Source organism: Mus caroli, chromosome 7, assembly GCF_900094665.2.
Source record: "Mus caroli chromosome 7, CAROLI_EIJ_v1.1, whole genome shotgun sequence".
NCBI classification, from domain to species: Eukaryota; Metazoa; Chordata; class Mammalia; order Rodentia; family Muridae; genus Mus; species Mus caroli.
The window spans coordinates 112,968,449-112,989,167 of record NC_034576.1 but is presented as its reverse complement, the minus strand read 5'-3'; the positions used below and the strand labels follow the sequence as shown (position 1 = coordinate 112,989,167).

Sequence of the window (20,719 nt, the reverse complement as noted above, 5' to 3'; positions counted from 1 at the left end):
CTTACAATGAGTCTTCCAGTGGAATACAGATGGAGCTATGGTCAAGATGGGCTCCAGACTGGAGGTAAGAGTAGCTCTAGCCACAAGGTGCTGGAGAAAGAAAGAAACCGATACAACAAGGTATGCATGCCTAAGACAAGTATCTGAGGGAAATGTTAGCTTTATACCCCACCCCAAGACAGAAAACTAAGAGCAATATCTTGTTCAATGGGTATGGTGGCTTGAATAAGAATGGCTCCCATAGGCTCATAGATTTGAAGGCTTCGTCACCAGGGAGTGGCACTGTTTGAAAGGATTAGGAGGTATGGCCTTTTTGGAGTTGTCTTGTTGGAGGAAGTGTGTCACTAGGAGTGGGCTTTGAGGTTTCTAAAGTCCAAGCCAGGCCCAGTCTCTTTCTCTGCCTGCAGCCTGTGGGCCCAGATGGAGAGTTCTCAGCTACCTCTCCAGCACCATGTCTGTCTGTGTGCTGCCGTGCTCCCACCATGAGGATAATGGACTAAGCCCAAGTTAAATGCTTTTTAAGTAAGTTGTCATGGTTGTGGTGTCTCTTCACAGCAAGAGAAAATGAAAACTTCCGGTTTCAGGATGACTGAAGAGACATGAAGTCCCTTTCCCCTTGGGTCCTTTAGAAGTGAATGTCCTGGCCTGCTTTGGGGATTCTTTTCTCTATCCCCAGAGGAGTAAAGGATTCTCTGCAAACCCCATTCCGTAACTCAAACTCCTTAGTTTGAGCTGAGACTTGGGTGAGGTACCTCCTCACTGCTGGCCCAGCTTTGCCAACAAGATTGAGGGTCCATTCTCACACATGCACCCCGTACCCTGTGAGAGACCACCCTGCCAGGGCCTATGACATATGCTTTCTGATAATTTCCCCAAGGGTCACACTGGCCACACCCTTGGGGTTTGGCTCCCAGCTCGAATTCCGCCAGCAAAATTATCTTTAATCAACGCTGCTCAGTCTACAGCTCCTCCCAGGGGACGGCTGCTAGGCAGCCTGTTTCACAATCACTGGCTCCACATCAGGACCAGAGGAACAGGGTGTAGTGGGAAGAGCACCAGGCTGAGAGGCAGGAGCCCCGAACCAGCCCTCTAGACCCTAACCAAGTAGTCTGTTTCCCTTCGTTATCCCCCTTTCAAAGGGTGAGGCTAGGTGAGAGTGAAGCTGTCTAGAATTGTGTTTTACTCACAAGCAGGTCCTATGAATGAGAACACCCACACCAGCGTGGCGCCTCGGGGTGAGCTCCCCTTAGCCATGTTTATGCATGAGATTCTGAACCTCTACCCACAGCCGATGATGCCTAGACTCTGTCCACACCTCAGATAGGGCCAATGAGCACGTTTCCTCAAGTAATTTGGGATTAAAGAGAGGAGGCTGGGGAGAGGACTCAAACACTGGAGCCATGTTCTCAACTGAACCCTCTGGAGACTTAGAAAACCCACTGCAAGGAATGGGGGTGGAGGGCGGGGAAGTTAACGGGAAAGCCTGGCAGAGGAGGAGGGGCAGAGGGAGTCTAGGAGTTTTCAGTTCTGCATTTCAAGTCTCCCTGAAACCTGGGACCTCTTGAGGGGGGGCACGGGGAGGCGGGGGCACGGGGAGGCATGTATATCCATGCAGAGGCTGAAGGACAATCTAGGCTGCCACTTCTCAGTTGCAGTCTATCTTCTTTTTGAGACGAGGTCTCTCATTGGCTTAGAGCTCACCAATTCATCCAGACCGGCTGGCCAATAGGTTCCAGCGATGTTCCTATCGCTGCAGCCCGCCCCAGTGTTGGACATAAGCTGTTTATGTGGGCACTCAGGATTGGTTCAGGTGCTTAACCTTCAGAGTAGTAACGACCATCTAAGTCATCCCTCCCCCAACCACCCGAGCTGGCTTTTAAAAATGGGTTTGAGGGCTCTGATCCTCCTGGCAACTTCAAGGGAGTGAATATTACCAAGCCTGTGTCATGCTGGTCCTTCTATCTTCCTAGTCCTGCCCCACCAAGCATCTCAGCCCACGTTCCGGTCCTCATTTGCACCCCCCTCCACCCCACACCTCAGCCCAGTGTTTTGGCCACAGTAAGTATTCTGTCAACTCGTGTCAGGTGGAGACAGAGAGAACCTAAAGCCATCATTCGTCTGTGAGGTGTGTTCTTCAGAGCTAGCTAACGACTCCTCCTTCCCTGGGCAAGGTTGTCCACAATGGATCCATGACCCCACGTAAGGCCAGGACTCAACCCCTGATGCAGCCAGCCCACAGCTTCCCAAGTTTTATTTTTATTAACCCAACTGGAAAATTGGACTCCACTCGGGGCTGTGCTGCAAAACAGATGCTGGATCTGGCCTCTGGTTTCCTAGATAAACACATTGCGATAATATGCATCTACCCGTGAAATGCTCTCTGCGGCGGCACGTGGCAGCTCTCCAGAAGAAAGAAAAACAGTGTCAACGCTACATTCGAAGCTTCTCACTCCCCTTCCTGGCCAGAGGCTCCACTGAAGGCTAACGCCCTCCCTGCTGGCTCTTCTTGTCCTCTCCTGCCTCTGGCCAGGAATTTAACAGCTTCTAGAAAGAACACTGGGCTTTACTCTATTCTTGTGTCTCGAACAGGACCTTCCTCTGCTCCCCCACCATGCCCTTTGTGAACTCCAGCCCAGCACAAGGGGACACTATGGACTTCAGTTTGCCAGGGGTGTCTGCCTCCTCCAGGGAAGCTCCCTAAAGTTAGGAACAGAGCCTGGTACATATTGTCATGCAGTGCCCAGAAATGGCCCTGGCACAAGAGAGTGGACAGAGTGGCTAATGTTGCTGAATGAGGGAATAAAAGTGAGTCATGTTAGCTGAAGCCAGTGAGGGAGACACGAGATTCAAGAATGTGCCCTGGGTGTCCTCCAACCTAAGCTGGGTGTGGGGACCAAGGGATTATCACACATCCCAGCCTCCAGAGTGCTATCATCTATACGAGGAAAGGGGATATATTTCCCCTCGTGTCACCCCACTATCCTTGTGAAGGACTCTCACTCGAGTCACCAGAGAGTGGAGGAAACTGTTAGCATAAAACCCCCAACCATGGAGGGCAACTGGTCAGGGAAAAAGAATGGGAGGGCTGTAGCTCAGTGATGGAGAGCTCTTGCCTGGTGTGCAAAGCCTTGGGAAGGTAGGAAAGGGGGCAGGGAAGCCATCACCCCTCACCAGATGCAGACCTTGGACCGGAGCACTAAGCTGGGGAAGGGGGCACGGGGAGAATTACTTGTCTTGTGGCTCCTTCTCTCTGTTTTGAAAGACATCAAGACCTGAGAACATCAGGTTAGGAGACCAAAGGGTCTTGAATGAAGTTGGGATTCAGAAGAAGCCAAGAGGCACACAGAGTAAACATGAGAGAGGTGACAAAGGCCATCTCTCCAAGGCAACTTGGATAGACACTGATGAATGATTGGGTGGGGACATTAAGTGACAGGCAGTGGTATATAGTGGTGCACAGGATGGTAGAAGGGTTACAGCCATTCTCCAGTTTGGCACATCTGAGGACATACAAGCACCTCCAGGAGCACAGAGAGTAGGGGAGAGCAATTGAGAGGAACCAAAGAATCATTCAGAGGCGTGTGCCCCCGACTTGGGTTCAGGTCTTGTCAGTGTTTCCCTGGCTAATGTTCTGGGCCTCTCTGGACCTCAGCTGCCACACCCACAGTGGGGAGTGAAAATCTTGTGCCCAGGGGTGAGGCTTGTGTTGGGAGCTTGAGTACAAGGACTCAAATAGCTGCCAAGGAAATGACAACCCTACCCGACACTGTTACCAGAAATGTCTCCCTTTCACCAACACAACTCAGAACGCGGTGTTGTGTTCTGAGGCCGGCAACATCAGAGAGAGGCATGTGACCACTGTCCCTCACCCAGAAGTATTTGGCCTGAAAAATATGTCGTTATATAGTGAGACAGAGCCCAGATCTCATTCAGGGAGCATAGGGAGGCAGAGCAGGCTCTTCAATAAAAACAAAGACCAGAAGAGGTCCTAGCCAATAAAATGTCATGTGCATACACACACTCAGGTTAAGTTGTGTCCTGTTTTGTGTGGAAGGAGAATTGAGTATTTTATAAATGAAGAAAATCTAGACTTTTGGTTTATATTTAAAAGACAGAAAGTTGACACAATTGTGGCTGCTACAAAGGTCATTTTCAGATGACACACTTTTAGTGAATTTCAGTGAATTTCTGAGTGCCTCCACGGAACAGCAGGATTTCCCTTTGTTCTGACTAAGGACACTTCCTTGAGAGTGATCTGCGGGTCCTGGAGAGCCCTGGGCTGCCCAGATTCTCTGAGAAGTGAGCCTCTTTCCCTGATACCCTTTTCCCTAAAATCCTGGGTCCACCAGAGTTCCCAGTCACTCTTATCCTTTTTCCTCTCTGACAGCAGCCTCGCCTCCTGAGGGCTTACGGCCACTGTGTGTTTATGAATCTTGACATTCTGATGTGCTTACACTTTCCTCCCCTCTGCCTTTCTTTTCCCTCAGCCGCCTCCATGCTTCTTTCCCCTTCGGCTATGCACCAAATTCACTTTGTCCAGGACCCGTCTACTCTTATGGAGACTAGACTGTGAGATGAACCTCGGAAGGAGACAGAGATGAGGTGGACAGAAAACCCCGAGACTCGGGGGCAGGAGCTGAGTCTCAGAAACAGGCTGACGTCGTTCAAGGACAGGAGTGACCTAGAAAGAGAAGCAGAATCCAGAGAAAGGGAGACTGAGACGCTGAGAATTTCCATGAGACTGCAATGCGATTACAATGCCTTAACCTACACAAGAGCTGTGCACATAGAGAATCAAGCCTGCCAGGCTTTTCCTCAAAATTTTAGAAATATAGATGGTCCTGTTCACCTTAAGACTTTTGTTCTGATTTATTTTAGTGTTTTGGGGGTTTTGTTAGTTTGTTTTGTTTTTGTTTTTTAGGTAAGGTCTCTCTGTGTAGTCCTGGATGTCCTAGAATTTGATATGTAGACCAGGCTGGCTCCAAACTCACACATATGTGCCTGCTACAGCACCTCAAGCGCTGGGGTTGGCCCCCACACCTGGCCAATAACATTCCCCTTCATGGGGTCACTCCGTATCTCTACCTCCTATGCTTTCAGATACCTTTGGTCAACCTTAGTCCCCAAACAGAAAATTTCAGAAATAAACAATTCAGAATTTCTAAACATTTTCACAGTATATTGTTCTAATCATTCTACTTTATTGCTGCTATTGTCAATTCACTGTGCCTTTATAAATTAGACTTTGTTGGAGGCATATATGCATGCACATAGAGAGGGGTTGAGTAATACTATCCTCCATTTAAAGCATCCTTGAAATGTCTTGAAATGTAACCCTCTGGGTAAGGGAGTGAGCCTACTAAGCTTTCTTCTAAACTTCTTTGGCTTTGTTCTTTAGTGTTATTTCCATAGTCTGTTTGAATGCTTGTTTTTCTATATGTGTGGAAAGGCATTTCAGCTTAATTCTTTTCTAAGTAGGCACCTATAATAACATCAAATATTGAATATGCCCCACCCATTCTCTACCCCTTGGTCTCTCATTTGAAATACCCACCATGGAGACCAACCTGCTTCTGTACCCTCTATTGTGTTCCATGAAAGTATCTATCTATTCCCATGCCAATCCTACAATGTTTTAAACACTGTTGCTTTATTGTGGATTTTGATACCAAATAGAGCAAATTATTCTTTTTTCAAAATGTTCTTGGCTGGGCTTGTCTACTTTCTATTCCAGATGAACTCCAGAAATCAGCGGTCATAAAAAGTTCAGAAGCCATCAAATACCTTGTTTTCTGAATGTTCCTCCTTTTCCAGTTACTAATCGGATTCTTCTCCTCCCCACCCCCATTTCCTCTGAGCAGCACAACGGGGCATCAGCAAGATCCTCCCTTCACACTGAGAACTGAACACTGACAACTTTCATTTGATAAAATTAGAATCATGCAGAGATGCTATTCTTAGGGTCAGGAATGGGAAGCACAAAGCACTATATTCTGATTAGATGCAATCATTTTTAAATATTTATTGTACTGTTAATTGTATAGATGTGGGTGGATATGTGCATGTGAGTAATAGTGCCTGCAGAAACCAAAGGTTTGGTTCCCCCTGGAGCTGCAGTTGGAAGCAGTTGCAAGCTGCCTGAAATGGGTGCTGGGAATTGAACCCACGTCTTCTAGAAGAGCAAGTGTACAGGCAGAACCACAGAGCCATCTCTCCGAGCTCAGTCATCTTTTTTTTTTCTTATCGAAAAAGAGGATAGCCTGACATGGGGGTTCCTGTCTTTAACAGGCCACTCCAGAGGGAGAGGTAGGCTGATCTCTGTCAGTTCAGAGCCAGCCTGGTCTATGTTGAGAGTCCCAGGTCAGCCAGGACTGTATAGTGAGACACTGTCTTAAAGAAAAAGAGAAGCTATTGACTAGAGGTAGCCAATGCGTCAGTCCCCATGCCCTTCTGCCTCCCATTACCAATGACTTATAGCCAACACACCAGGCACCTGTGAGCTTGGATGGGGCCACTTCAAGCATTGACAAAACTGTGTTTCTGAGGCATCCTGGCTGAGACCCAGGCTCCATCCAAGGACACTTCTCAAGGCGAAGACTGTTTTGTGAGCCATCTGCTAAAAGTGAACAAGCCTCCCCTGGCAGCAGCTGGCCTGGCCACATGCTTTCTTACAGGATGCTTTGCCAGCGTTCCTCTCCTAGTAAGCGAAACAATGGGTGGCTTCATGGGTTTCCTAACCTTTCTTTTCTTTGTCAGTAGGAAGTTTTCCATGCATCCTCACTTCCCGTGCACGTGTTTACAATGCCAGGACAGGGCTCCATTTCCTGTTGGATTTCTCTCTTTTACCTGAGTCACGCTAGACAGCTGGCCACGGACATGGTCATCCTAATTCTGGATTTTTCCGAAACAGCCCAGATTTCAAATATTCTGAACTTTAGCCTTAAGTTGTTAAATACTTGGAATTCTAAGGTTTCCATGCCCAGCTAACCCCTCCTGTATTGCATTAACACTGGGAAATAGCCCAAAACAATTTTGTAAGATGATGTGTCCTTAAAGTTGGTTTGAGTCTGAAAAAAAAATCTGTTATAAAACATTCCTGAACAATGACAAACACATCCCTTGACTGTTTCTAGCTAAGCACTCCAGCTCTTATATTTAGCCAAAGGAATTCTTTATTTGGACTGTGTATTCCTTTTTATACATCATGCCTGTTTAAAAAAAAAAAAAAAAACTTGAATTGAAACTTCCTTATATCAAAATGAATTAGAGAGGGAGGAGGAGGCAGGGGTGGGGGGAAAAAGAAGAAAGAAAGAGAGGGAAAGAGAGGGAGAAAGAATATCGTCTACATCCACAGCACACAAGGTGTCCCAATGGGGATGGTCCAGTCACTGCTGGGAAGTATGGCGCTGTCCACGAGGGAGGTGCTGACGATTAGCTGAAGTTGAACAGGGGCTGCCCTCCAGGGTCCTGAAAGAGTTCCTTCCACACCCCTAGCACCATCCTATCAGAGAAGTGTAAAGTACCACGAGAGCCTAAAACAACTTTCTGTAGCCCCCTTATGCAGCAAACAGGCCTCCAGAGTTCTCTGCAGCTTTCCATACCAGTCAAACCCGGTGTACAGTCAGCCCACATGGGATTCCTCTGAACACTGCAATACCTGCTGTAGATGCTTCTAGAGGGTCTAGAAGTCCCTATAGATGCTCATTCTGGTGAACCCAATAGAAGGCAGGGTCAGCCACTTGAGGATGGAAGGGATGTGTACCTAATCTCTCTCTCTACTTCCTGATGACTTCTTTATTGTTCTGTTTCCATGTCAAGTCTAAGGACATAACAGCCTACCTTTCTTTTCTTCTTACTCGCAGATGTGTAGAAAAAAGATTATTATTTAGAGGGGGAACATTAGCTTAGATGTTTGCAATATAGTGATTCTAAACAAGTTATTTTTCCCTCTAGGCTTGATATCCTCACAAGTGAGGCAAGAAATGCCAGGACTCGGAGTCTTTATGTCCTCCTGTCCTTGAGCCTTCTTTCCTTTGCCCCTCAGTCATATGCCTCCCACTAGTCCAGCAACAGTCTGTCACTCAAGGTCTCCATCACTGAGGACTGCTGTGTGATCTCAGCAGCAGGGTCTAGGGATTGGGTCATTATTTACTGAGATATTGGATGAGTCTAAGGGCCTTTGGCTATGGACAATGTGGAATGTACAAAAGGGAGACCCAAATGTTGTGGGAAATTCGGGAGCGTTGATATTCATTCTCTCTCTCTCTCTCTCTCTCTCTCTCTCTCTCTCTCTCTCTCTCTCTCCCTGCTTTTATAAAAGCATTATGTACCTACTATAAGAAATTCTAACAATATTAAAGTACACAAAGAAAAAGTCTTGAATCTTCAATATAATACCACCCCAAATTAACATAGCTGGCATAAGAAAACATTATTGTGTCTTTCTTTATGTGCATAGACAAGTAGATAGGTGAATAAGAAAGAAAAAGCAAATAATGCATTATGAATGGATGGATGGATATAGTATAAATTGATAGATGAATTAATTGATAAATGAATAGAAGAAATCATAAAGGGATCATACTTTAATTCAGTGGTTCTCAACCTTCCTAATGCTGCCACCCTTTAATACAGTTCCTCATGTTGTGGTGACCCTCAACCCTAAGATTATTTCATTGCTACATCATAACTGTAATTTTACTACTATTATGAATGGTAATGTAAATATCTGATATGAAAGCCCTGTGAAAGAATTGAGTCACTAGATGGATAGATAGATAGATAGATAGATAGATAGATAGATAGATAGATAGATAGATAGATATTGTATATATATATATCAATTGATCTTTATTTAACAGGATTAAAAACACTAAGGTAGCAGAATTTCTTGTCTTTATTTCTTTTCCACAATAAGTGTTTCTTAGCCATCTATGGTAGTGTTTACCTGTGATCCCAACATTCAAGAAGCTGAAGCAAAATTGGAAGTTTGAGACCAGCTTGAGCTACAAGGTAAGAACTTGTCTCAAAACAAAACAACAAGAACAAACTCTATTTAGAATACTAGTTTCAGACTAAAACCCCCTTTTATCTTATTATAATCCAGTTTTAGGCAATATCAATCAGGAAATTAGCACTTTTATACTGCAGCCCATCTCCCCTCCCCCATTTCCCAAGTGCCATGTCTAATATATTTCTTTCCTATTTTTGTCTCTCACTGTGAGTCACTGCCGAGGCATGCGATTGGAATTAAATGGTGCCTATAACAGAGATGCGATGGCATAGATGTGTTGTTATAAACACTAAAGAATACCAATTTTTTTTAAAAAAAAAAAAAGACCATCTTAAAATGTCTCTTGGTTACACAAACATAATAATAAATCAACTATTTATACGGATCACTGACCTAGTGTGCCTAATTACCATGAGTCATGGAGATGATTGCGTAGGATTATCTTCGAGTATTACTGTTTCTTAAATTAAGTTAAGTGAACAGGCAACCTGGGTCGTCTCAAAAGGTCATACGGCATGACGGCATTTGAAATCAACCTCCTCGTGATCTCCTGGGGGAATTCCCGTCGGAGAGGAGGGCAGACTGACCGCACACTATGCCAACCATACTAAGAACTCACTGCCCATCAGACGCATGGTTGAGAACTTTACATATAATGACGCATTTAATCAGCCACCGTTCTGATGAGAAACTTACTTGATTTCCAATTTTAAACATGAAGAAAAAAAGTGGCCGAAGGAACGATCAAGTTCTCATAACTATTGAAGCCTCAACTTCAGACCATAGCAGTGAGTAACAGAGACAGAAACCACATGCTTAATGGTGAGACTGGGCTGTTTTATCTGGGGCAGATGTAAGTATTTATGTGGGTGCATGTGTTTGTGGGTATACATATGCACCCGTGTGTGTGTGTGGCTAGAGCTGGCACTGGGTGGCTTGTTTCATTTATTGAAATAGGGTTTCTCAGTAGACATAAAATTCACAAATTCGGTGAGCCTGACTCAAGGATCCACCTCTCTTCTCTGCTTCCCCAGCACTGAGATCACAAGACATAGGGCACTGCACCCAATTAAAAAACAAAACAAAACAAAACAAAACAAAACAAAAAACATGGGTTCTAGGGAGCTGAACTCAGGATGTCATGCTTGTGTGCACTTCAGCAACTTCCCTGGCTGTGGTAACTTACTGGCTGTGTGGCCTTGAGTTAAGCACTCAACCTCTCTGGGACATAGTATCCTCAGTAAACAAGAGACTAATAAGGGCTTTCTTGCTGTCACCACAACTCCACTGAGTGTGCCTGGGAAGGAGCTTAGTAGATGGCGTCATTATCTTCTTCCCTCCAGAACTCTCAGGGCACAGCCGGTAGTGTTGGTTGGAACACAGTCAGGAATCAGCCCCCATTGATGAGAAAAACACCACCCAAAGCCACAAAAACAAAACAGTTTTCTTGCCAGAACACAGACGGGGAGGACAGCAGTTCCGACGGCCGTGAACCTTCACCAAGTTCAGATTCCGAGTGAAGTCTACCAGGATACTATTTGTTCACATGATGCATTCTCCAACTATGATTTGACAGTAGAAGTCATTTCCTCTGGGCACTACCAAGCGAGCCACTCACTATCATCTGCATTCCTTTGGCCAAGCTTTCTTCTACAGTTCTGGATCAGACATTCCGGGCAAAGCTGAGCCGATAACTTGCCTCTATGGATGTGACACCTGAAAGATCAAAGCCAAAAAAGGGTTCATTGGAAGCCTGAAGAAGGAGGCAGCAGTCCAGTACTAGAAAAGCAGAAAGCCGTGAAGACAGAAGAGTTTATTTCTGGCCCCAACTCAAAGTCAAGACCTTGGATGAGTCCCGTGTCCTCTAGGCAGAAGGGCTTGTTTTCTCATCTATAACACACAGGCTTCCTGGATGCTCTCCCAAGGCCTGGCTAACTCTGCCTCATGCTATTCTGGGAGAGGTGCAGGGTTGACATGATAGCTGTGATTTATCTGGGAGAGTTTTCAGAGAGAGGAATACAAGGAGAACCTAGAGACTACAGACTAAGACGAACTGGAATATGGGAAATCTTGGTGAAGGGCACGTGACAGAAGCAGGGTGATTCATTTACAGGACAAAGACAAGAAGACAGCTCTGGGGTTCATATGCCAACATACACCAAGAGCTGAAGAGGAGAGACAATGTATGAACTCTAACTCAGCAAGTCAGGGTCTTCCTTGATGCAAATGACAGTCTAGGAGGGTAATATGGAAGCCTGCCCTCTCTAAGAAAATGGAGGGGTGAAGGGAGTGAGCAAGTCTGTAAAAACAAAAAAATGGAGGAGGTCTATTATCTATCTATCTATCTATCTATCTATCTATCTATCTATCTATTTATTTATTTATTTATTTGGTGTGTTAGCATGTGCTTCTGTGCATGCATCTCTCTCTCTCTCTCTCTCTCTCTCTCTCTCTCTCTCTCTCACTGTGTGTGTGTTCTCATGTATGCAAATGTATGTGGAGGCTGGTGGTCAATATTGAGTGTCTTCCTTTAATTCCTTCCCTAAGATAGGGTGTGTTAATTACTTTTTGCTATGATAAAATACCATGACTAAAAGCAGCTTAGGGGAGGAAGAGGTCTATTTTTAGCTTCCAGTTATGGAAAGACAGACTCCCATAGCAGAAAAGGAATGAAAAATGTATCAGGAAGCCACACTTTCATCTACACAAAATGGAGTTGGGTAGGGCAATAAACTCTCCAGGTCTGCCCTCAGGGACACACTTCCTCCAGCAAGCACATCCTCATAGAGATACTTCGATCTCCCCCAAACAGCACTGCCATCTGGGAACCAAGCGTTCAAATAAATGAGACTATACAGGATATTTCTCATTCAGACCAGCATATAAGCTGTCTCAATGGATGGGTGGCTCACTACTGATTCAGTTAGTCCGGCTTGTCAGCAAGATCCAGAGATCCTCCCGTCTCTGCCTCCTCAGTGCTACCACACAGGAGAACTGTAAAGTTACACCGTGCATGGCTCTTTGTGTGGATGCTGGGAATGCCAGCTCAGGTCCTCCTGCACTTAGGTCCTGCAAGCTCAGGTCTTCCTGCACACAGGTCCTGCAAGCTCAGGTCCTCCTGCACACAGCAAATACTTTTCTGAATGAAACATTTTCCTAACCCAAGGGCTCACTTTTTAATCTTTGATGGGATAGCATGTCAAAAGGCATGTAGGGGACATGCCTCATGCCCTCTCTAGGGGTTTGGGAAATCCCATTAGCTACCCCATTAGCTAGACAGAAGAGGGACCGCTAAGTATATCTCAGAGTCTTGGAAAGGCATAAGAGCTCCCAAAGTTCTGGCAGTCACATGCTTTCAGAAGTAGGCGACTCCCACCTCATTCCCATACTATTGTCAAGCCTCACGGAGGAGCTTTCTCCGAGAGTCTGGGAGCCCACAGGTGAGCCCCAGGAGAAGAAAAGAGGCCGATGTTCTAAACTGTCAGGTCTTGGGCTGACATCCCTTGTTGGCTTCCTGAGGTTTGCTGCAGTTTTAAGTATAGCTCAGACAGACCAACAGACAGACTGACAGACAGGAGATAGTTCATTTGGAAATTCTCCTTGGCCAAGAAATGATGACCATGTGTGTCCACATGTTGCCAGAACAGTTGGGGTCAGAGCCTTGACTGGCAGCCCTAACAAGCTAGGATCAACTACTTGTCATCAATAGATCAAAAATGGCAGTGAAAAGTGGAGCTTCACTCACTATAACCACAATTGGGAAGATGACAAATAAAAGGATGCAGTGACCACCCCAGTCTTGCGGTCAGGGTTCTAGCATGTGGCTTACATTCTAATAGACAACTATGGGTATGCAGGGTACTAGCATGTGGCTTACATTCTAATAGACAGCTATGGGTGTGCAGACTCAGCAATCCTGGCCCAGGGGTCAGTCTGCCATTGTTTCAACTCCTGGCCATCCTGAAGGTGCTCTGACAAGACGTCACCCCTGTGTGAAATCTCTTCCTGGCAGGCAAGTTCCCCTTCTGGCTGGCACTAGGATTTGGCTCTTCCTTTCTCCAGCATGAGATTCCCGGGGGAAATTCCAGTTCCCTGTGGTCTACTGTTACACCAGTGTGATAGCCAAAGCAAGGGGCACACGTCCGTGGTTGCAGTACTTAGGAGAGAGGGCAGGGCACTCCAGAGTTCAAGGCTATCCTCAGCTACAGAGTGAGTACGAGGCCAGCATGGGCTACATGAGACAACCTAACAAGATAAATATGGGCTGGTTTAACCTCATTCTGATCTTTAGGATTTCCTTCTGTGAATGAAACTGTCAGACAGTTTTATGAAGAGCTGTGTTTAGATTTAGGGATGAGCAAGCAAAGCTAAGACTGTAAGACTCACCCTGGCCCCGAGTCAGCATGGCTCATTTGTTATTTGTAACATCCGTGTTTGACATGTCACTAGGAAAGCATGAATCTTGCAGGCACTTTTGGCTGTATCATTTGTGTTGAAGTTTCTCAGCTCTCTGGCACCATGGGAGAGGCCAATGAGAAGTCCCGCAGAGAATCTCTTTCTTTCCTGTGCCCCCCCCCCACTCCCAGTTTTCTACACTCCTATCCCTCCACAGTTTGAACAGGCACGTCCTTCCATGAATCCCTTGTCCTAGATGATGGTGATTCTCTGGGTCCCCCATATTTATTCTTTAATGTTTACTTGTACAATTCGCACATACACTATAGCATTTATCAATGTGGGGCTGGTGAGATGGTTCATCACGCAATGACTCCAGTCACCAAGCCTGATGACCGAGTTCCATCCCAAGGCCACATGATGGAAGGAGACTATCAGCTTTGTAAAGTTGTCCTCTGAACTACACAAACACACAGCTAAAGCACCTGCATTCCAACATGTATGCATACAATAAATAATGAGCAATGGTTTTTGTTCTGTTTTTTGTTTTATTATTATTATTTATTTATATTTATTTATTTATTTATTTATTTTGTCTTTTCGAGACAGGGTTTCTCTGTATAGCCCTGGCTGTCCTGGAACTCACTTTGTAGACCAGGCCGGCCTCGAACTCAGAAATCCGCCTGCCTCTGCCTCCCGAGTGCTGGGATTAAAGGCGTGCGCCACCACGCCCGGCTGTTTTATTATTTTTTAAGGCAAGTTCCAGGACAAGCCAGGGCTACACAGAGAAACCCTGTCTCAAAAATACAAGACAAAACACACACACAACAACAAATGCTGTAGTCACTTTTTAAAACAGTCTAATAGAATTAAGTATATTCATATTGTCCTTGTTCTAGCTGGTTTTGTGTGTCAACTTGACATAGGCTGGAGTTATCACAGAGAAAGGAGCTTCAGTTGAAGAAATGCCTCCATGAGATCCAGCTGTAAGGTGTTTTCTCAATTAGTGATCAAGAGGGAAGGGCCCCTTGTGGGTGGTACTATCTCTGGGCTGGTAGTCTTGGGTTCTATAAGAAAGCAAGCTGAGCAACCCAGGAGAAGCAAGCCAGTAAGTGACATCCCTCCATGGCTTCTGCATCAGCTCCTGCTTCCTGACCTGCTTGAGTTCCAGTCCTGACATCCTTTGGTGATGAACAGCAATGTGGAAAGTGTAAGATGAATAAACCCTTTCCTCCCCAACTTGTTTCTTGGTCATGGTGTTTGTGCAGGAATAGAAACCCTGACTAAGACAGTCAGTCCTTCACCATCTCTCCTTTCTGCAACTTCATTCAAGTCTTAAAGCGACAGGGTCACCTTCTGTGATTAGACTGACTCCAGGAATTCGACTCCTCTTTGCTCCTGCACAGAGCTGTGCAAAGCTGAAGTGCAAGAGGCTCACACTTGGCCTCAAATGCACCCCACTAATGGCTATTATTAATCACCCACATTTGCTGACTCTGTGGATAAAAGCAGATCAGTGCCCTCAGCCAAGAACCTTGGGCCCAGCCGTGGCAAGGGCTTCCTTCCAGGGGACAGGCCCAGCAAAGGCAAGCTCCAAGCTTCAGGAGTGCACAATATAACACAAGTTAGATGCTCCATGTCAGATGGGGGCACTAGAGTACTGTGCCTTCCAGGGTGGCTGTCACCTACCTGTGTGGACCTTGTTTCCACCTCAGAAGAAGCAAGTTATGTAATGCCTGGCTCTTCACCTGTGAAATTCAAATTAATATCCACTTTACAAAGTTTCCAAAATATCAGGTGCCCGTGTTAATTACTCCAGAGTCAGATGGACAGTAGATACGTTTTGTTAAGTTCAGTTTTAAATGTATTTTATTTATATTTGTGTTTATATTGTATTTATAATATGTTCTATTTATATTTCACAGGATTTGATATTTCATCATATGTTCACCTCTTTGTCATGAAACAAGTCAGCCAATAAAAAGTGTATGTATTCACAGTGTATAGCATGAGGTTTGATCTAAGAGTACACTGTGGAATGGCTACATCAAAGTGAGTTTCATATCAATTACTTTACATTTTCTTTATATTTATATTTACTTTTTTATGTGAAAACTGTCCTAGCGATTTGCAACAATATGTTAACTATAGTCACTGTGGGACTGTGAAAGGCAGCCTGTTTTCTGGTCGAGTGAGACTTGCTCTGGAGACCTGGTAGAAACTCTACAAGGGACAGAACAGTGAGCCATGCTCCCAGACAGACATGCTCCTAGCCTAATACCACAGAGCCCCCAGCTCTATAATCCTGTGACTATCAATCATGTCCCCAAACTCCTGGCACTCTGGCTAGACTTCACCCTCACAGTTACCTGACATAGCCTGGTATGCTCCTCCCCACAGCTACCCTGCAATTGCAAGATAGCCCAGCCCACTATAAAAGGAGCTGCTTGGCCCCTCCTCGCTCTCTTAAGCTCTTACCTCTCTTATTCTCATCTTTAGCTCTCTTTCTCCCCTTCCCTTCCCCCTTCTCTCCACGTGGCCATGGCTGGTTTCTCTCTTTCTCTCTGCCTTTCTACAATAAAGCTCTAAAACCATAGACTGTCCCTGTTCAACAAAACACCCATACTTGAATGATGGAATAGGCTTTCCTCTAAAGAGCCAAGTCTAATCTCCCGCTGTAAGGCCTTCCTGCGCTCCAGACATGGACCGGACCAAGGACTCTCGCCCACGTGGGAACCACTCAATGCCCCCTCTCCCCCTGCCCTCTTCTCTCTTTGGCCCCAGGGCTAACCAAGCTGCCCCCTGGGCCTCCACCTTGTTCTCAGCTCTTCTGCAACATACAGCCAAGACTGAGAACCTCTCATCTCTGGCCTCCATGAGGCCCAGAGACCTCAGGCTTCTCCCTCTCTATCCCCCAAGGACTGAGATTCTGTGGCTTTCTGCAGTCAGATGCCCACCCAGGGCCGCATGGAGAGTATGTAGCGGTCCCCAGAGTCCCCCTGCCCAGAGCACTGGAACTCCGGTGAAACACGGGATTCTCTCCCACCCCTTTATTTCCCCACACCGGGAGCCCCACATAGTCACTATGCAATATATTAGGCCTCTTGAACTTCCTGTGTAGCTGGAGGGAAAAAAAAGGAAACAGGGTCTCACTGTGCAGCCCTGGCTGACCTGACACTCTCTATGTAGAACAGGCTGACTTGCGCTCACAGAGATCCACTTGTCTCCTCCTCCAAAGTGCTGGGATGCGCCATCACACCCTGCTGCAACTGAACTCATACCTTTTGGCCCATATCTGTCTGTCCTTGACATGAAAAGTGCTTAAGCAGAAGGAGGCAGTGCTCACGGTTGTCTAGATGACGGTTTTCTCATGCTCTGCAAGCTACAAGCATAACTGGGGGGGGGGGGTCTAAACAATAACTCCAGGTTCTCCAGCTTACACTCCGCCTTAACATGGTAAGCTGTCACTCCGGTGGGAGTATCCCACCAGCTGTCTTTGCTTATAATGGATGTATGTGGCTCTGTGGGGCTCTAGTTTCAGAGGCTGGTCTTTCCTGTCAGCCCCATCACTGTCACATGAGACACTGATGATGTCATATAGGCTTTGTCTCTGTGTGTCACACCCAAAGATACTCAGGGGATGTGGCTGTCGTGTCAATGTTTCTTTGTAAAAGAGCTTCGTCTTGTGCTTGAAAATCCTTGAAACACAGGACAGGCTTGAGCAAGTTTCTCGGCTCACCTTGAAGCTGCTGCAGCTGTTGCTCAGTTGGAGTTTTGATACACACACACACACACACACACACACACACACACACACACACAGGCCCTGGGTTCTATCCTCAGCATGGGATAAATTAGGTATGGTTGCAGAATGCTGAAATCCCGTCATTAAGGAGGTAGAGGCAGAAGAACAGAAGTTTGAGGAAATCCTTGGCTACATAGCAATTTCAAGGCCATCCTGGCTCCTGTGAGACATTAGCAAGAAACGAAGGTGTTTTTAAGGGCTAAGCACTAAAATGTGTTACTACTGGTTTTGTTCTCTCCTGAGAGAAGTACTAACCCTGGATAGCTCTTCACAAGGCCATCTGGGAAACCTGGCCTTTGGTACCACCAGCCATGCCAGGGTGGCTAAGTCTATCCCAGAACAAGAGATACATCTGGGCTAAGCAGAGACTTACCATCATTATCCTTCCACACTTTAATGTCCCAAACATAATCTCCCAGCCACGTTCTCTGTATCCTTTGTTTATTGTTATATGATGATTCCTTCTAAACTCAGTAACTTAAAATAACACACATTTATTATGGGGTCAGAAATTCAGGAGTGGCATAGCAGGGTTGTCTAGCACAAGGTCTCTCCTGAGATTGTCATCAAGGGTTAGTTAGACAATCATCAGAGGTTTGTTTGGGTCTGAAGCACCTATCTTAAGATGGTTCACATGGCTTCTTATGACCTGGCTTCCCACAAAGCAAATCATCCAACGTGACAAAGAATGACCAAAACCAACACAGATGTCATTCATCACCCAATCTTGGAAGCCACCACAGCTGTCACACTCCATCACAGCCATCACAGAGGCCAACCCTACCAAATGAAGAGCAGCATGCACAGGGTGTGGGTAAGGAAGAAGAGATGACATGAGCCGCCTTGGATGTCGGCCACTACACACTCTCTACCCTCTCTCCATCTCTACCCTCCAGTCTTGCTTGAGAGGAGCCCACCTTTCTCCATGGTCAAAGAAGAAAGAACTTTAAAGGTCTCAAAATGGGAACTAAGCCCAGGTATGCGTGCTTGAATGATGATAATCAGGTAAAGAAATGGGGAGTGGGAGTGGCGGGCGATAGCGATCAGTGGATAAAACACTTACCACACAAGCATGAGGAGCAGGGTGTCAGGGATCCCAACACCCACATAAAGTCAGGCAGGTACCCTGACCACCCATAACCCCAGCATTCAGGAGGTAGACACAGGATTCCCCCAGGGAAAGCCGAATAGCTAGATTAGTTAGAATTATGAGCTCCTGGTTCAGTGAGAGACTCTGTCTCCATTAATAAGGTGGAGACCAATTAAGGAAGAAACCTGACTTCAGTTTGGGGCACCCATGTGTATCTATACATGTACCTGCAAGAGAAAAAAAAAAAGAGGGAGGAAAGGAGTGAGGGACAGAAGAAGGAAGAGGGGAGGGAGAGAGGAAGAAATTCACTTAGAAGGCCCAGAACCTTTAAGAAAGAAAATCAGCATGATTGTGGGAATAGACAGGAGAGCCAGGTGTGCAGTGGCATTTTGTGAATAGAAATCTCATTATAACAGCAGAGTGGTGTTTTCCTCATCCCTGTCCATACTAGAGGTCAGTTTCACTTATTGTAGGGAGAGCAGCCACCATCTTGAACGACATCCACACCACTGGCAGGAAGAGAGTCCTGGAAGGCCCTGCACTAGCGATGAAATACTCTGGCCCAGGGATGATGCATGTCCCTCCCATGCACAATCCACCAGCCATAAATTGTCACTCTGTCTCCAGCTAGCCACAGGGAGCCAAGAAGAGCAATCCTGTCACGTTCCTGGAAGAGGAGAAAGCTGGAAATAGTTGGCAAACAAGATTCATGACTCGACTCTTCAGCCTAAGAGAGCAAAACAGCAGAGAGGCAAAGGACGGGGTGGAGCTTGGGATTTAAATCATGGGCAGGAGGAGACTTCTGCAAGGCTGTGCTAATTCATTAATAATTCATGAAAACTTTGCCAGTTACTCCCTCTCCCTGGTTATTCTTTACCGCCTTCTCATGCCAGCCCAAAGACTAAAGATCGCCTGAGTACTCTGCCTCAAGTTTGGGGGTCTCCTTTACTTCTTCTCACTCTTTACCCAACACCCCACCCTCAACTCTCCATGGTGAGGGTGACTTGAGGTCACATGCCCCACCAATTTCATCTTCAATGCCACCCAATCTCCCAGGATCCTTAAAGGCAGCCCCCAACCCACTTAACAGAGATGGGCTAACCTCTAAGCCTAGCCTGACTACTGACCCTGGTTCTTAGTAGGCCCAGTTAAGTCAAGCTCACATCAGCCTGAAGACCTGCTGACTCCAATTCTCTCCCTTTTGAGTAGATGCTCAACTCCTAGGAATCTCAAGTACTTACACACACTACTTGGCCCAGTCTCTTTTATCCAGGCCAAAGCATCTATCTCCCCAGAAGGCCTTCCCCAAGAGACCTGAGGGTGGTTGTGACATGGTGCCTTGTAACACAATCTTGTCTTGCTGTAGACTGCATAGGAGCATGCAGTTTTGTTCATGTTCTCATATGTCCTAGCTGCTGTGGTTAGAGCATATTTTGTTATTGTCCAGGCCTAAGGCCTCTATGTGCTCGCTCACACACTAGTAAACATCCATTGTCTATCAGGGGAACCAGGACCATCTAACCCCGATCTTTCATTTTCCAGCCTCCAAGTCAGTGTGACCAAAGTCGCACAGCTAGTGACACGTGAAGGATTCAGACCCCAAATCAGTCAGACTGTAGATGCTGTGGCCTTAGCTTTAGATGGCATCAAGAGAGATGGCAAGGAAAGTTTCCTAGAGTGCCAACGAAAGGATGCGAGGCTCAGGCCTCAGCATCCGGTTTTGTTCACTGAGAGCTGGACAGAAAGGCTGGATAATACAAATTGTTTCAAAAAGCAAGAAAAAGAATTGCAGAGCTGCACAGTCAGGCTACACCAGACCCTCAAACTCCGCGGGTAGACATCCAATTCCTATTTCCCTTGTAGGTGGGGTCCTGCTTTGAGTCTGCCCTGTGATCCTTCTCCTCCGAAGCAGCCATGGAAACAGCCAGAACAAGCCCAGTGCATCCTTGCAACAATCCCTTCAAATCGGCTGCTCTCGGGAACTTCTTGAATCTTCAATACATCCCTGAACGGCGAACCTCGGGAAGTGGGTCCTATTCTCATTGTTTGTAGCTTATGAGAAGCCACGACCAGGACACACATGGTGGCCAGGGGGCAGGCCAGGGCTGCAGAGAGCCAGAGGCGGAAGCCCAGCTGGGAGAACTCCTGCAGGAAGTAGGCGGGGCTTGGGGGAGAGCCTCCATCTGCAAGGAAATCCCCTCCCCTGGGTTCACTCAGAGGACAGTTCAGGTTGAAGCAAAGATGCCAGAGAGCAGGCAGCGAAGCCAGACCCAAAGTGAGGCATAAATGCCAGAGACAACACTGTGAGAGGCAAGAAGAAAGCCAGGAACCAACTGAAGGTCCTGGAGCGAGTCTGCACTCGCTCAGCTTCTCTAGTTCAGGAGAGCAGAGAGGAATTTAATGGGAAGGGAATAAT

The 20,719-nt window shown here is 46.4% G+C and overlaps 1 long non-coding RNA gene across 1 annotated transcript; it reads left to right on the top strand.

Moving 5' to 3' along the window:
• The first annotated feature begins 9,616 nt into the window (after positions 1 to 9,616).
• LOC110297253 lies at positions 9,617 to 19,808 on the top strand. The gene is made up of 4 exons (XR_002378259.1): positions 9,617 to 9,835; positions 15,334 to 15,460; positions 17,879 to 18,218; positions 18,777 to 19,808. It is a non-coding gene; the product is annotated as an uncharacterized LOC110297253 (long non-coding RNA).
• The last annotated feature ends 911 nt before the right edge of the window (positions 19,809 to 20,719 follow it).